At 42.1% G+C, this 18,360-nt stretch overlaps 1 protein-coding gene across 1 annotated transcript in view; it reads right to left on the bottom strand.

The window, feature by feature from the left end:
• AOAH (acyloxyacyl hydrolase) overlaps window positions 1-18,360 on the bottom strand; it is a 197,201-nt gene that overhangs the window by 87,902 nt on the left and 90,939 nt on the right. The gene's annotated exons all lie outside the window — the stretch shown is intronic.

Below are 18,360 nucleotides of genomic sequence, written 5' to 3'. Positions count from 1 at the left end.
GGAGTAAGCATCTTTTAATTTCATGGCTGCAATCACCATGTGCAGTGATTTTGGAGCCCAAAAAAATAAAGTTTGACACTGTTTCCACTGTTACCTCATCTATTTCCCATGAAGTGATGGGACCGGATGCCATGATCTTCATTTTCTAAATGTTGAGCTTTAAGCCAACTTTTTCACTCTCCTCTTTCACTTTCATCAAGAGGCTTTTAGTTCCTCTTCACTTTCTGCCATAAGGGTGGTGTCATCTGCATATCTGAGGTTATTGATATTTCTCCCAGCAATCTTGATTCCAGCTTGTGTTTCTTCCAGCCCAGCGTTTCTCATGATGTACTCTGCGTAGAAGTTAAATAAGCAGGGTGACAATATACAGCCTTGACATACTCCTTTTCCTATTTGGAACCAGTGTGTTGTTCCATGTCCAGTTCTAACGGTTGCTTCCTGACTTGCCTATAGGTTTCTCAAGAGGCAGGTCAGGTGGTCTGGTATTAGGGGTTCTTATAAGAGGAAGAAGAGACATGGGTACTGGATGAAGGCCATGTGATGATGAAGGCAGAGACTGGAGTGATGCTTTCACAAGCCAGGGAATACCAAGGATTGCCAGTGGTCACCAGAAGCTAGAAAAGAGGCACAGGACAGATTCTCTCTCAGATCCCTTAGGAGGAATCATCCTGCTAATATCCTGATCTCCAACTTCTAGCCTACAGAAGTATGAGAATAAATTTCTGTGGTTTTAAGCCACCCAATTTGTGGTGCTGTACTGTTGTAGCCCTAGGAAATGATGATATGGCCTGAACTGGACTATTTGCTTATAGTTCTCATGAGGGTCCAAGATATAAACCCTTCTCAAAATAAGTCAGGTAGTAACTAGATTCACACAGTGGTTATCCCATGGTGTCCTTCACTTTTCCCCATGGTTCTATGAACTTCCTTCACTCCCCTTTCCTCAGTCATCTCCTCCTTGCACATGCCAATCCCAAGTTCCCCAGCATTATTATTATTCTGAGTGAGATTTCCAAGTGGAAAATTTCACAAGTGGAAGCTGGAAGAGGGTGGGAGGTGGTTGGGAAGCATGGCTTCTTGGAATAAAACTGTATTTGTTATGATTTAGCTGTGCCAAAGGAGCAGACACTAACTCATGGAGGCTCCCAGTAAGTCTCCACAGTCAATGGAATTCCAGCAACTGATACTTTGTCCCCTCTTGGCAGGAAGCCCCCCCACTTTCTGCTCTAAACTCCACCATTACCATGACTCAGCTGCTCTCTTTTAGTTTCTGTTTCTTCTGACACTAAAATAAAATTCTTTCTCTGCTTTTTCATCTTATTTTTACCCTAGGTCTTTCTGCTTATAATATATGTTTGCTGTAGGATTTGAGAATATTCAGTTCTACTGGAAAAGACAAGAAAAACAAATAGAGTGGATGAAACTCATAAGATGTGTTAAGATAGTGAGGAAGCAAGTGGTTTGTGAAATGCAGGCAGAATTTATGAGCTGTGCTAAGTAAGTTAGCAGCCTGTAAAAACACATTAAAACTCTAAGAATGACACAATACACCCCCACATTACTCTATCACCATTTCTTCAGTCATCTGCACAATGAAAACCCCAGATTTTGAAAACTGAGTATGGAACTGGACTTCTGATTCTGGGTGGGTCTGCTTTCCCTTTAGAAGAAGGTGGTAGGCAAGAACTCTTCAAACATAGGGTGGTACGTCTGCTATCCTCTGCAACCTGGGAGAATAATTTCAAGGATGGTAGTTCTGAAGTGTGCTAGCAGAGTAGGGGAGGGAGTCTGTTCTTGGAATCAGGAGATCTGATTTTGATGTCTGACTCTACAAATTCAGTACAATTTCATGGTTTGGATATGACATACTGGAAATGGGTTCCATACTCCATGCAGCTCCCATTCTCAATCAGAGGTGGGTAAAAAAAAAATTTATCCTCCTGGTTGAGGCAGAAAAGATGTTGAGAAAGGGGTAGGACTGGTGAGGAAATGGCCAGCAAACCTATCTTGAGAAGGGAGGGTGGTCTCCAATCCGCAGTATTATCCCAGTTGTTCTCTCTGGATCAACCTGAAAAAAAATGGTCTCAACTACCTTGGAGAATCCTGGACTCTGCTGCTCTCCAGGAAGCCCTCCCTCACCAGTCCTGGAATTATCCCCATCAGGACTGGACAGCGGCTGGTGCTGAACTGCCACTGGGATCAGGGTGGGTATGTGTGTGTGCATCCCACAGCTGGAGCCCTGAAAGGCCCAGGAAGGTCACCTGTATAGGCATATCCTGGTTACTTGATTAACCTTGAAATAATGCAAATCTGTGTTTTCCTGGTGTAATATTTCAGACTTCATTTACGGTGTTATGGCAAGGCTTTACTACTACTAGCTGTGCAAAAATAAGGAAAATATAGCTTTACTAGTGTTCCAGTTCTGATATCACTGACTATTCTCCTATGTACTTCAACAAGACTGTTGGGAGGATCAAGACAGCATCATATTTAGAGGATGGATCACCTACCATCTCTCTTTCCAAGTGGGTTGTTTCTGGTTTTAAGAAGAATAAAGTTTATTGCCAGAAATAATAGAAAATATTTGAGCAGACAAATGGAAACCTCACGTATTTTTTTCTTCCTTAGTAAATTTGGTAGATAAAAATGAAAAGTAACAGCCATTAATAGCAAAGGTTTTATAGACCCTAGCATAAAGAGAATGTTTAAGTCATATCACATTAAACACTAAAAGCCTTATTCACGCAACATTATACTCAAGATATTTCAGGCATTTAAGGGAGGAAAAATGCAAATTAAGATCTCCCTCATCAACTCTTGCTTATTCCACTGGAGCATTATGTTCTCAGGAAACTCATCTTAAGTGTACCTTAAATGTACATACGTGGAAAGACTTAATATTTACCAAGAAAAAATTTCCAAACTTGTAAACAGCACCAGAAACTCAGTGAGTATTAAATCAACTACTGCAGTGCTACAAATTTTCTTCTGACTTTGTCAATGACATAAAAATGTTTTATATCATAACTGGCAGGTGTATAGCATTTTTGTGTAATATTTTCACTTAACATTACTTTGTGTGTATTTCCATACTCTGAGAAACCTCACTGGTTCTCATTTTAATTAATTTTAGTATGTATAATACTTTGGGTTTGGGAATATTTTAAGCCCTAGCTTCAATAAGCAACTTATATTTTCATTTCATAAAGCCATCTTATGTGCAAGAAAGAGAATAATGGCATCCATCACCCATACATCTGGTTCTGCCAGCCTTTCAATGACAAAGGGAATGTTCTTGCTACCTTTATTTTACTGTTTACATTTGAGCCCTCCCCATCCAGCAAGGCTTTGCACAGTGTATTCTTTAAAAACGAAACAAAACAAAACAAAAAACTCTTACCTGAGTTAGACCTAAATTAACTATTTTTGAAAAGTACAAAATCACTTGGAGAAATCTGTAGCTAACTGTTATTGGAAAAAGATACCAAAGATATATCATCAACAGTTAAGTCTTTTTAAAAATTTATTTCCCAGGAACTAAACTCTCAAAGCAAACAGGTTTGTTGTTGGTCTTTTGATAATGGAGTGAGAGTCTCAAGACCTGGGAATCAGAGACAATAGCTCCATCTGTTTAGCATTTGAGACTACGGGGCTCCCGGTCCTGTTTGGTCTGCGGTTATTTCATCTGTCCTGCAGGTGGCATAGGTGAGGTTTTCCCCTTGCTTTACGCCTTTCAATCCCACCGTGCTATTGAACTGCCTCCTGCCTTCTCAGGAAGGTCCTTCCTCACTGCCCCTCCTTTGCACTTCCCCCCACACAACCCTAGTGGCTTTTTCTTATAGGAATACCGAATCTATGAAACTTTACGGGTCTTCCTTGACTCTCTCACACACTTTCTTCTTCTGGTCCCATTCTTCAGGCTTTGCTTTGTGCAGTAAACAGGGATTTCACAGTCATCAGTTACTGCAGCTCTCCTTTGCGAGCAGGTGAGCCCTGAGGAAACTCAGGAAGGACTAGAATACCTGCCATCTAGCAACCATCAGACTACAACCACTCCCTCAGGTGAGCCCTGAGGAAACGCAGGATGTGAAAACACAGGATACGGCCCCAGATAGCTGAGGCGCGTGTCAAAACAAAGATTTTAGAGAGCCCAGACCCTTACATCTTCCCATACATAGAAAAGTGCTAAATTCCTTAACTTGGAATATCTGGTTTTCTTTAACTAACAATAATCTTATGATGTTCTGACTACCTGCTCTTTGCTGCAAAGCTCCTGTGTATACTCGTTCCCTCCTTTCCTCCTTGGAGCAGTTTCTCAGAGCTATCTGAAATGCTGTCTCTCATTTTTCCCCAAATAAAATTTAACTTGCAACTCTCACACTGTGCATTTTTAAAAGTCAACAAACCCTGTAAATGAATGTACACCCATTTTTGGTGCTTGAATGTGCTGTTTCCCAGATAACTTTTGCATTTTAAACCAGAGCGGGAAAGGGAACAAATCTCAAGTTCCCCTTATGTGCCAGGCACTGAGACAGGAAACTTATGAAAATTGTTCAACCTCATGGAACCACTCTGTGAGGCAGGGATTAGTTTTTCTTCCTCTCTTTCTCCTCTCTCTATTCCACACATGCTTTTTGAACAACTACCATTATCAGATGCTGAATATTACCTCTTAAAATGAACAAGTACCCAGGTCTCATATGAATCGGTGTGAATTAAATAACCATGCTTTATCCCAATCAAAGATACTGAAAAAGGGCCTCTTAAATGGCACCCCCCGCCCCCATCACTGGTTCCAGTCTGAGGGAGATTTCTGTATTTTCTGTTAGTCAATGAATCCCTTACACTGGGCAGTAGGGCCCAGAAAAACCACTGTGAATAGAATTTAGAGGGAGTTTGGACAACTGCCAAATCACAGAGCTGGTAAATAGTAGGGGCTGGGATTTGAACCCAGGTTCTGGTGGAACAGGGGCTTCCCTGATAGCTCAGTTGGTAAAGAATCTGCCTGCAATTCAGGAGACTCTGGTTCTATTACTAGGTTGGGAAGATCCGCTGAAGAAGGGACAGGCTACCCACTCCAGTATTACTGGGTTTCCCTCGTGGCTCAGATGATAAAGAATCCACCTGCAATGGGGGAGACCTGGGTTTGATCCCTGGGTTGGGAAGATCCCCTAGGGAAGGGAAAGGCTACCCACTCCAGTATTCTGGCCTGGAGAATTCTATGGACATGGCTTTTCACAGCCTTCTTGTATCTGGTCCTTTCTTTTTTTTTTTAAGCTGCCAGATCTTCTAGAATCACAGCGTTGGCTAGCTGGATTTGTTGGAAATGAAGGTTCCTGCTGAGGAATGGTCTCTCAGACACTGTTTCAGGTAAAAAGTTGAGAAATCTATACATAACTCTAGAGTTGTCTCCTCTGTCTCTTTTACGGAAGGCATGCATACCTTATGAAGAATGCAGAATGAGTATTTTGCAGATAAATACTGAAATTATATGTATACCCTACATAGACACTTCTGTAAACACTCCACTCACATTCCCAGGGCCTGTTCTGGCCTGACAGGCTGAGGAAAGGCAGCCACAGGGAAAGAACAGGGCATTCTGCTGCTCTGGGGGTTTATCTTCCAGAGGGACCTGACAGATGAAGTTCTGGGGGAACAAGGAGAGGACATTTCATTGGGTTTCTGCCTCTGTAGTTGCAGGCGTTAACTAGAGCAAGCAGCACTGTTCATTCAGGGAATGCTTTTATATAGACAACTTCAAGAATGTAGTGTAACTTTGAGTTAGATTTGCAAACTTTACAATTTCATGTGCAGTGGGATAAGTCTATTGTCAAAGTCCCTGCAGTCCTATCATTCATTAAATAGTAGAGAGAGAGAGAGATAAAAAAGAGAGAGAGAGATTGAGAAACACAGCAAGTGCCAGCCTGGCATTCTGCCTAGAGGGGCTCAGAAAATAAATACTTCCCAGCTGGGTAACCTGGAAGACTTTCCTTAACTCCTCTGTATCTCAGTCCCTTGTCTATAGAATGGACAAATAACAGCACCTATATCATTGGAAGGTTGAGAGGATTGGAAAAGATAATCTACACCTAAAGTTTAGAATTGTAAATGCTCAATAAAAGTTAGCTGTTAGTAGTATTGATAAGAAAGAAGGTCAGGGTAATAGAAAGGATACCTAGTCCACATGTGGATATTTAGAGAAGGAATCTTAAAAGAAGTGTTATCCAATGTAAGCCCTGTAAGGTTAGTAAGAGGAAGCCAGTCAAAGAGGGGTAGGGGAAAAAGAATTTAAACACTAGCTATGCCATATGCTTCAGGTGGCTCGGTGGTAAAGAATCTGCCTGCCAAGCAGGAGGTGCAGGTTTGATCCCTGGGTTGAGAAGATCCCCTGGAGAAGGAAATGGCTAAACCAACTCCAGTATTCTTACCTGGAAAATCCTATGGACAAAGGAACTTGGTGGGGTACAGTCCATGGGGTCGCAAAGAGTTGGACCCAACTTAGCAACTAAACAACAATGTCATATGGAAAATCACAAAGCTAAATTCATCATATTATATACACAGAAGACCAGTAAACCACCCTCCCCAACCAACCCCAAACACCAATTTGCCAGTTTCTTACTGCTATGTAACAAATTACCTCTAAATTCAGCAGCCTATAACATACTATATACAAGGAGATCAGTAACAATAATTTCTCTGCTCCTGGGATGACATCTATTCAATGAACATTTAAACTTTAACTTGAGCTAAATAAGTGATTTTCAGGGAGGAGGTATAGCATTTCATCTTTAACCTATGCCAGTCCAGAAACTTATGGGGGCAGTGAAGATATAGTCAAACATAGAATTCTAGCAAATATGACCAGTAAATATAAAGAGGACAGTATGGCAGGCAACAATTTTTCATCATTTTGCCTGACAATAGCTCTTTTATTTTTTAATTTTTATCTCATCAGCTCCTTGTAGTCTTTTCCTTTTCCCTTTTCTATTAATTACTGTTTAAGCTCTAATCCCATGACTGATTTATTCAATGAATGAATGGAGGGATGTGTTTATCTAAGTGCCCCATATCCAGTGAAAATGCATTGTGTAGCTGGACTTTTCATACAGAATTAAATTCTTTCCATCACCATTTTGTAACTTCCCTGGTGGCTCAGTTGGTAAAGAGTCTGCTTGTAATCCGGGAGATTCGGATTTGATCCCTGGTTGAGAAGATCCCCTGGAGAAGGAAATGGCAACCCACTCCAGTATTCTTGCCTGGAGAATTCCATGGACAGAGGAGCCTAGTGGGCTATAGTCCATGGAGTTGCAAAGAGTCAGACATGACTGAGTGACTAACTTACACTTTCACTTTCATCATCATTTCCAGAGGCACTGGACAACTATATCCAAATTCATAACAGTGAGAAAACAAGGGGTCAAAATGTCATGTTCTTACACAAAGATAATTGCAAATCAATCTTTTGTGGGGCCAATGAAAAAAATTCTTTCACAAACAGAAAAAATAACTCCTCTAAGGGCCAGGAACAGATAACAATGAATGAATATCATAAAAGTCCAGTCTTCAGATACCATCACTGGATTTTCTAAAGGTTTGGTCATTTCTGAAGCAGTCAGGCTGCCATTTGTCTGGGGTGGGGTAGTTTTCCTCTTTTGAGAGGCAACATCCAGCCTTAGATTCTAGAAGAAGCCCAAAGCCCACAGTCAAATTGCAGAGGTGAAGAGAGGGAAAGCCATTACTGGGGCACCTAACGAGCAGGCTTGAGCTGCGCTCTCCATCCCACTAGCGCAATCACAAAAGTGCTCTCATTTTCATCCTCTCCCCTGTTTTACCTTTGCCCAAGAAGCTGTCACACAACCTCTCTCTTTCTATCTTTCCAACTTAAGTCAGTGCTGCGGCCTCTGGCCAGGGTCCCTGCCTCCTCACACTCCCCCACCATCTTCAGCAGTGTATCCCAGAATCTCATGGGGAGCTTCCTTAAAACATGGATTTTGTTCAGGTAGGTTTGTGCTGGGGCCCTAGAATCCTTATTTTTCAAAAGTGCCCTAAATGGCTGCAGTCACTAGCCAGATTTTGGAAAGGCTGCTCTACAGGTTGCTACAGTTATTCGACGCCATCCTCACGTGGCACCACCCACTGCCCCAGCCTCTTCTCCTGGTCCTCTCTCCCACCAGTCAACCACCTGCAGCCCCTTGGACCTCAGGGCTTGTCACAAGCTCTTCCTTCTCCTTCCTCCTTTAACCAGTTGTTGCTATTGGTCAAGCATTAGCTAAATCCTGACGTTCTTGACTGCTCTGACCTTCCTTTGTGAGGTACCCTCCTCCAGCTCTCATCACTCCATATTATATGAGAGGAAAGTATGTTTCCATTGTAAATCACTAATTTGGAGATTCTTTCACAGTAGCTGAGCCTATACCCTGCTTGATTAATAAGTAATCTTTTAAGAAGGGATGACCTACCCTTCCTTTTTTTCAGGCTAATATGTTATCAATGTGAAATCATGACCTCCTTGGTTCTTCTTTTTTTAATTGAATTATAGTCAGCTTGCACTGTGCTAGTTTCTGGTGTATAGCAAAGTGATTTAGTTGTATATACATATTACACACATATACATATTATTTTTCAGATGCTTTTTCATAATAGGCTTTTACAAGATATTCAATATAGCTCTCTGTGCTATGGGCTTCCCAGTGGGGCCAGTGGTAAAGGACTCATCTACCAATGCAGGAGACTTAAGAGACCTGGGTTCAGTCTCTCAGTTAGGAAGATCCCCTGGAGAAGGGCCTGGCAACCCACTCCAGTATTCTTGCCTGAAGGATCCCATGGACAGAGGAGTCTGGCAGGCTACATGTCCAAAGGGCAAAGAGTCAGACACGACTGAAGTGACTTAGCACGTACTCTGTGCTATGCACTAGGTCCTTGTTGTTTATGTATTTTATATATAGTAGTGTTTATATGTTACTTCCAAACCCCTACTAAATTTATCCCCTTTGGTAAACATAAGTCCATCTTCTATGTCTGTGAGTCTATTTGTATTTTGTAAATATAACATTTTTTAGACTCCACATATAACTGATAGCATATAACATTTGTCTTTGACTTACTTCACTTAGTATAATAATCTTTGGTCCATCCATGTTGGCGCAAAGGCATTATTTTTTTAATGGCTGAGTAATAGTCCATTCTGTATATTTACTCTTTGGTTCTTCTTGATCTGCTTTCCTTTGGATTCTTTACCAACTAGGCTTTAAATTCTTGGTGATACCATCTTCACTTTCTGCTTCTAGAATCTTTGAACCTTGTATTTAATTTTTTTCTTTTTCTTTTTAACACTGAAAACATTTTGTATTGGAGTATAGCCAATTAACCAGAGAAGGCAATGGCACCCCACTCCAGTACTCTTGCCTGGAAAAGCCCATGGACAGAGGAGCCTGGTAGGCTGCAGTCCATGGGGGTTGCTAAGAGTCAGACACGACTGAGCAACTTGACTTTCACTTTTCACTTTCATGCATTGGAGAAGGAAATGGCAACCCACTCCAATATTCTTGCCTGGAGAATCCCAGGGATTGGGGGAGGCTGGTGGGCTGCTGTCTATGGGGTCACACAGAGTTGGACACGACTGAAGCGACTTAGAAGCAGCAGCAGCAGCAGCATAGCCAATTAACAATATTGTGATAGTTTCAGATGAACAGTGAAGGGACTCAGCCATACATAAATATGTCCCCATTCTCCCCCAAGTCCCTCTCCCATCCAGGCTGACACATAACATTGAGCAGAGTTCCATGTGCTAAACAATAGGTCTTTATTGGTTATTCATTTTAACTATAGCAGTGTGTACACGACCTTCCCAAAGTCCCTAATTATTCCTCCACTGCACCAGCAACCATGAGTTCATTTTCTAAGTCTGTGAGTCTCTTTCTGTTTTGTAAGTAAGTTCATTTGTATCGTTTCTTTTTAGATTCCATATATAAGGGATGTCATATGATATTTCTCCTTCTCTATCTGACTTACTTCACTCAGTATGACACTTTCTATGGACCTGGTATTTCATAATGCTCCCCATAATTATCTAGGATTGATGGTTTAGCTCCTACCTCTAACCAATCCTCCAGTCATTGCCTTAAGTAGGAAATCCCCAGAAAATCACACAGAAGCCAGACTTGACTTCCAGCCCTTGGCAAGGACCGGGCTGGGTAATCCCCAGAAGAGGCATGGAGGGAACTATTTGAAGGAACCAGTGAATGAATGGTATATAGCGATCAATTCCAACCATTCAGAATTATTTTTAAATGCTAGAATCGTCCTCTTCCCCCATGCCAATGGATTTGAGATTCTAAATGTTTCCTCTATGAAGCATCACTACCATGAACCCTATTTTATGGCCAAGAAACTTGAGGGAGAGTGAAGCAAAATGGAAGATATAATTAGCTGGAGGGCAAGGATTGTTCTCTGGTCTTAGCAACACACTGGATTGCACAGGTGTTTCCTGACTCATGCTGCCTCTCTATGTGGAGATCTCTATCGAACATGCCGGGGGAGCAGGCATGTGGGCTGAGTAATTATAAATGCCTTTCAGAAGTATGGAGCTTAAAATAATTTCCTCTTGTAGTTTTTCAAAACAACCAGTGTTTGTGTCTTTTTAATCCTTACAGAAGGCATAGAGGGCTAAGATCATCAATGATTTCAGAGGCATGAGGCTGCAAGAAAACCTGACTTTCCTGTCAGGTAAGAGACACAGATGCTCACCTTGAGCAGGAAGAAAGGGGCACTGAATTGATCAGGACTGAAAGCAACAGCCCGTCTGCCCTGTGCCCATAAACGGGGAAGGGGAACAGAAGAACATTCTTTCTCAAGTGGCCTGATTGCTGTTGGAGAAAAGGATTCGCCAGGGTACACAGAACTCTCTTTTCCTGACAGAATAAATGAGAAATAACTAGGATTGGGGCTTCATTCCTCATTGTTTAGCATCTTTAATCCATCAGCTTTTAAGATGTCTGAGGAGCAGAAAATGTAATTTTATCCAGTTTTATTAGACAACAGCTTTCCTCATCTGAAAAAATAATTTTAAAAGTACTCTAACTCTTAATATTTCTGGAGTCGACATGAAGTTAGTGGAGGTAGAATTTCCATATTTTATTATGCACCATGAAAATCCTCCTTTATGCTTAATGGAAGCTTTATGCTCACTGATAAATCAAGAGAGCGAAGGCAGGGCTGGGTAGTGAGAGGCAGGGTGAGAGCTCAGATACCGGCTCTCTTGTCTGTGGGCTAATAAAGGGTAGACTAGCTTGATTTACAAAATCATCTCCAAGAGAGGAAAGAAGTGCAGAGGGGCTTGAAAGACTGGAGCTGCTTTGCTCTCGGGTGAATATGCATTTTCTGCAGCCAGATTAAGGATTCATTTTGTCCTTGACACAGCACGAAATTCAATCTGCACTTACCCTACAGACAACAGCCTGCCAGGGGTTGTGCGAAGATTTTATAATAGTACAGGCAACAGTCTTCGCCAGCAAAATAAACATTTGGGAAATTGTATTTCGAAATCGTTTCTTCTTCTTCTCTTCCCACCAATCCCCAGCCTGTCATGCAATTCTGGCTCAGTGAAACACAGCATTTAATATTTTGGAAATAATTTTCAAGCAGATGGGGGAAGAGGCAGGAGGGCAGCTTCTATTACTAGACTTGATGATCTCTCTACCTTCCCTACTTTGTCAACAAAACAACTCAAGCAGTGATTGTTTTTCCTTTGAAAGAAAATAAAATAAGACAGCATGAAAGTGTTCTCAGATTTGCTTTCTGTTTGCTTCTGAAATCTTTCTACGCTGAGGTCTTCTGTGTGATATGGAAAGCTCATTTTGAACCTGACTGCTGAGGACATCTTGGAGAGATGCTAAGATGTGTATGTGTGTGTTTTCTTTTTTTTTTAAAGAGGAAGAGGGCAGGATTTTCTGTCCCTGGCAGAGTGAGCCTCAGAACCCTTTGTTTCTGTGTAACAACGAGGGTGATTCTTCACACTCTCTTTATTGAACTATAAATATCTTTCCAGATGAACACTCTCCTAATCTAATTAGCTGTAAACAGGCCTCCTGGGTGCCACACTGCTTTAGCTAGGGGATGGCATGAGCAGGAGGGGACAGGGACTAGTGCAAGTAAGATATCCATGACTGTGAGTCTTTTCGATGGGCACAGTTGGGATGGGGTGATGCATCTGCAGAAGACTTTTTCTGTCTTATAGGGAGACAGAAGCAAATAAATTGACTAGTCTCCTAAAGGGCAGAATGGCCTACTATGAACAATGAAAGCTTGTTTTTCTACAGCATTTAACTGTTCTTCCCAGAATATGACTTACTAGTTAGTATAGCAAAGGAATGGCATCAAGCACGCTGGGGGATCCTGACGGGTCTTGGCTGATTAATGGGCATCCCCACTGTCAGACCCTGAGAAAGGCCACAGAGCCAAATGTTCACTTTGGAAGAGGTGATCCCACTATGGTTCCTGGTGGGACACCAGATCATGAGGGATTACAGGGTGGAGTTAGGGGTCAGTGGGTACTTTCAAGTTTCACAGTCAGTGGTACAGAATCCAAACTCAGAAACTCTGTGCAGAAGGTTGGAGAAACTTCGCACAGCTTCATTTTTAAAGACAGCTTTCAGTTGTTCACCCTCTTCATGCCATTTTGGAAAGGATTCCTAAAGAAAGTTGAGGGGATGATCTGGCCTTTGGTGAATAGCAGCCAGTGGTGAGGGGGGAAGGGTGGGCTCCCTGGGTGAGGCAGGTCCTAGGTTAATAAGAACCTGAAGAAATGAGGCTCCACTGGGTCGAGGTTATGCCGACTACCAGCCAGGCCTCCAGTTCCATGGGACCCACAAGGTTGAATAATCACTACTCGCCTCTGACAGCTGTTTCCTGCCAATCATCCAGCCTTGAGCCAACAGATACGATTTCTGTTGTACTTCAGCCTCTTCGGACATCCCTGATTTCTGGTGCCCAGTGTTGGCTAGAAGGGATTCCAGACTTGTTCTGAAAGGGTTTGAGTCACCTGTACTGGGTTAACACCAATGGCTTCTGGGCTCCCAGCCCATTCCACTATTCTCTGTTCTGTGCTATGGGGATGGACTCTGCAAACTACACTTCCCAGACTCCTCTGCATCTCCCTGCCAATGAGAGGTGCAGGTGGGAGATGGACAAGAAGGTCAGGACAAGGAGAGGAGGAACCATTTTCCAGCATTTAGCTGAGGTCAGCATTCTTCAGCAGCCTCTAGCCTCCAGCACCCTTTGCTGCTTCCGTCTCCTCTCTGCACTCCTCAGTGGTTCAGAGGCAGCTGGTCCATGTGGCTTCAGCAGTGAAAGTACAGGCTGTGCAGTAGTCCCAGCACTAGCTGCACCCCTCCCTCTGGCTTCTGGTAATAACTCTTCCTCCTGCTGTCCTTAGCTCTGGAATCAGCAGTTGCTTCTTGCAATGATTTAGTTCAGTTCAGTTCAGTCGCTCAGTTGTGTCCGACTCTTTGCGACCCCATGAATCGCAGCACGCCAGGCCTCCTTGTGCATCACCAACTCCCGGAGTTCACTCAGACTCACGTCCATCGACTCGGTGATGCCATCCAGACATCTCATCCTCTGTTGCCCCCTTCTCCTCCTGCCCCCAATCCCTCCCAGCATCAGAATCTTTTCCAATGAGTCAACTCTTCGCATGAGGTGGCCAAAGTATTGGACTTTCAGCTTCAGCATCAGTCCTTCTAAAGAACAGGACTGATCTCCTTTAGGATGGACTGGTTGGATCTCCTTGAAGTCCAAGGGACTCTCAAGAGTCTTCTCCAATACCACAGTTCAAAAGCATCAATTCTTTGGTGCTCAGCTTTCTTTACAATCCAACTCTCACATGCATACATGACTACTGGAAAAACCATAGCCTTGACTAGATGGACCTTTGTTGGCAAAGTAACGTCTCTGCTTTTGAATATGCCATCTAGGTTGGTCACAACTTTCCTTCCAAGGAGTAAGCATCTTTTAATTTCATGGCTGCAATCACCATCTGCAGTGATATTGGAGCCAATAAATAAATAAATAAATAAAATAAAGTCTGACACTGTTTCCACTGTTACCTCATCTATTTCCCATGAAGTGATGGGACCAGATGCCATGATCTTAGTTTTCTGAATGTTGAGCTTTAAGCCAACTTTTTCACTCTCTTCTTTCACTTTCATCAAGAGGCTTTTTAGTTCCTCTTCACTTTCTGCCATAAGAGTGGTGTCATCTGCATATCTGAGGTTATTGATATTTCTCCCAGCAATCTTGATTCCAGCTTGTGTTTCTTCCAGCCCAGCATTTCTCATGATGTACTCTGAATCGAAGTTAAATAAGCAGGGTGACAATATACAGCCTTGATGGACTCCTTTTCCTATTTGGAACCAGTCTGTTGTTTCATGTCCAGTTCTAACTGTTGCTTCCTGACCTGCATACAGGTTTCTCAAGAGGCAGGTCAGGTGGTCTGGTATTCCCATCTCTTTCAGAATTTTCCATAGTTTATTGTGATCCACACAGTCAAAGGCTTTGGGATAGTCAATAAAACAGATGTTTTTCTGGAACTCTCTTGCTTTTTCGATGATCCAGCGGATGTTGGCAATTTGATCTGTCTGATAATTTTAGCATCCCCCCTTTTGTTCTATGGGGCTTCCCTTGTGGCTCAGCTGGTAAAGAATCTGCCTGGAATGCGAGAGACCTGGGTTTAATCCCTGGGTTGGGAAGATCCCCTGGAGAAGGGAAAGGCTACCCACTCTAGTATTCTGGCCTGGAGAATTCCATGGACTATATAGTCCATGGGGTCACAAAGAGCTGGTCTTGACCAAGCGACTTTCACTAACTCATTTTTGTTCTAAAGTCAGTATAATCAGTTCCCTGTATTAAATCCATCAGTGTAGCCAGTATCTTGTGTTAAATCTCCTTTGTTGGAATGCTTTCATTTTCTTGACTGACCCCTGATAAATGTTGATTCTGACACTGACAAGAAACCCAGTTTAAAAGGGTTCCACTTGTTGAATTAGCAAAAGGTTGGAGGCTTTCTCCCTTTGTGGTGACATCACTAAAAGAGAACCCATGGGCAGGGTGAGGACTGAGGACAGTCAGATGGGCAGAGATGCTCTCCTGGGGAACTTCACACTCTCTAACATCCTCCAGAAATATTCAGGTTGAGAGATGAGCCTACACCATGCTGATGGCTTCCCCATTTTGCCCTACAATGGTCTGTCTTAGAGTGCTTCTTCCTTGGCATTTCTACACGTGAAGAATTTTGAAAACTACACTGCAGTACTCTACAATCACATCTTTCTTTTATAAATCCTCAAAGTTGGACAGTGGAGGCAGTGGGAAAATGGCAGTGGTTCTCAATAGTCTGAGGACCTGTGGGGAATCATTGAAACCCTCAGAAAGTATTCATGAGATCACTATTATTATCACAATAGTAAGACTTGATTTCGGAGAAGGCAATGGCACCCCACTCCAGCACTCTTGCCTGGAAAATTTCATGGACTGAGGAGCCTGGTGGGCTACAGTTCATGGGGTCGCAAAGAGTCGAACACGACTGAGTGACTTCACTTTCACTTTTCACTTTCCTGCATTGGAGAAGGAAATGGCAACCCACTCCAGTGTTCTTGCCTGGAGAATCCCAGGGACGGGGGAGCCTGGTGGGCTGCCGTCTATGGGGTCGCACAGAGTTGGACACGACTGAAGTGACTTAGCAGCAGCAAGACTTGATTTACTTTTTTCATTTTAATTCACTCATAAGGGTACAGTGAGATTTCAAGAGGTTACATACATGGATACAGAAACAGATGGTAGGCAGAAGCAGATATTTCAGAAATTCAGCAGAATTTCAGTTCAGTTCAGTTGCTCAGTCATATCCGACTCTTTGCTATTCCGTGAACTGTAGCATGCTGGGCTTCCCTGTCCATCACCAACTCCTGGAGCTTGCCCAAACTCATGTCCATTGAGTCAGTGATGCCATCCAACCATTTCATCCTCTGTCATCCCCTTCTTCTCTTGCCTTCAATCTTTACCAGCTTCAGGGTCTTTTCCAGTGAGTCAGTTCTTCCCAACAGGTGGCCAAATTAGAGTTTCAGCTTCAGCATCAGTCCTTCCAATGAATATTCAGGACTGATTTCCTTTAAGATTGACTGGTTTGATCTTTCTGTTCAAGGGACTCTCAAGAGTCTTCTCCAACACCACAGTTCAAAAGCATCAATTCTTTGGCACTCGGCTTTCTTTATGGTCCAAATCTCACATCCATACATGACTACTGGAAAAACCATAGCTTTGACTAGACGGACCTTTGTTAGCAAAGTAATGTCTCTGCTTTTTAATATGCTGTCTAGGTTTGTCATAGCTTTTCTTCCAAGGAGCAAGTGTCTTTTAATTTAGCTGTCTTTTATTCAGATATCAAGGAGATTCACAAAAGTAGAAAAGAGTGCTATTACTCTAACTTAACTTTTGTTTTGGAAAATAAAGTTATTTATTATAAAAATATGTTATTTATGTTAATATGTTTCTTATTTCTACTTTCTAGTGAATTAATAAATCCTGGTGCGGAGTTGGTACATTTTCTTCACTTTTACTAGTCACTTAAGTTTCATGCTCCAGCCCCTGGTCATCTGGAGTTTAGTCCCCACATGGATGTCAAATCCAGGGAAATCATTTCCAAGATTTTCAATGGCCCATGCTGGTTCTCCCTTCTGGGGGCGGGGGGAGGAGGGAGTCCATGTCCTTGCCCCAGGACACATACTCTTCCTGTCCTGATGCTTCAGTCACCACCCTTACATTACTCACAAGAGTGTCAGACTCCAGCTTTTTTGACCCCAGTTTTAGGAGGCACCTGTTTAAGTCACTTAGTGGCCTCCCATAGTGAGGGGAAGCATCGCACCCTTCCCCCATGGGGACAGCTGAGCCCCGATGCCATGCTGACACTAGCCAGCCTCAGGCTACAGGTTGCAGAAATAGTTTTCCCTCTCTTCTGTGGATGCTGCTGCAGGCCTTCTAATATTTGACTGTGGAAGGTGGGAATAGTTGACCCACACTATCTTGGGATCTCAGTTGAAAGTTAGGTAGAAATAACTAGTCCCATTTTTAACATCTGTCATAAAATCATCCTGAATTTCTAATGAAATATCTCATTATTTATATATTATACATGAAGAAATTAAAGTTCAGAGAAAATATTAATAATTAAAGGTAAGTGACTAAGCCAGGATTTGAACTCTGGTATGTCCAAAATTGAGGGGGGTATGACAACCCATTCCAGTAATCTTGTCTTTAGAATTCCATGGATGGATAAGATATAGCCTGTCGTGTTGCACTTTATGCATATCGTCAAGTTGCTTTCAGAGAAGTTCTAGCAACTTAAGCCTACATTAGTGATGAATGAACATGTCCCTTTCACCATATTCTTGCTAAAAGTAGGCCTTCATCACTTTTTAACCTTGCCTATTTATCAGACAACAGATGATATCTCATTGCTGTTTTAACTTGTTTTTCTTTGATTACTACTGAAGATGAAACTGTTTTCATATTTATTGGTCATGTTCTTGATCATTAAAAAATTAAATTGTTTTTTTTCCATATTGATATGCAGGAACTCTTTATTATTAGAGGATTTAAATCTTGTCATATGCTATAAATATTGCTCTAGTTTTTCACTTATTCAATTTTATGAATTTTTTTGACATTGCACACATTTGAAGATTTTATGTGATTAAACCTAGTAATACTTTTGTTGGCCTTCCCTTTGTAATATCATGCTCAGAGAAATTGGAATACTTCCTAAAATATTTTTTTCAGGAAGGTATAAATCTATCATGTTCTCTGAATCTTTGGATGACAGTGAATATGTTTTTGTGACTCTCATACAGGAACAGTGGGAGCATTTTTGACACACCACCCTCAAAATGCTGTAGAAGCTATTCCACTATTTTCCGAAATTTACTGTTGAGAGAGAAGTCTGATACCAAAAGGACTTTTGTCTCCTATTATGTCCCCAGTTATTTGTAACAGCAGAATGACTGCAAGATTATTCTTTATACTTGGAATAAAAAAGAAAAGCCAGACACGATGAGGAGAGTCTGTTTTACACTTTCTGGAGTTCAGTGGGTTTTGGATTAAAGGATTTCTTCAACTAAAGAAAATTATCTCTTTTTTTTAGTTTGGTCACCACTTCTCTGTCTGATGTATTCTCTTCTTCTGGGTTTCCTAGTCAATCTCCAGGACCTGTCCTATATGCCTCTTATATGAGTTTCAGAATTTCCCCAGTGGGCTGACTGGTTTTCTCACCCAGTTTGTTTCGTGTTGTCCAACTTGCTTGTCAGTATGGCC

Source organism: Ovis canadensis, chromosome 4 (assembly GCF_042477335.2).
Source record: "Ovis canadensis isolate MfBH-ARS-UI-01 breed Bighorn chromosome 4, ARS-UI_OviCan_v2, whole genome shotgun sequence".
NCBI classification, from domain to species: Eukaryota; Metazoa; Chordata; class Mammalia; order Artiodactyla; family Bovidae; genus Ovis; species Ovis canadensis.
This window is presented reverse-complemented; position numbering and strand designations above follow the sequence as displayed.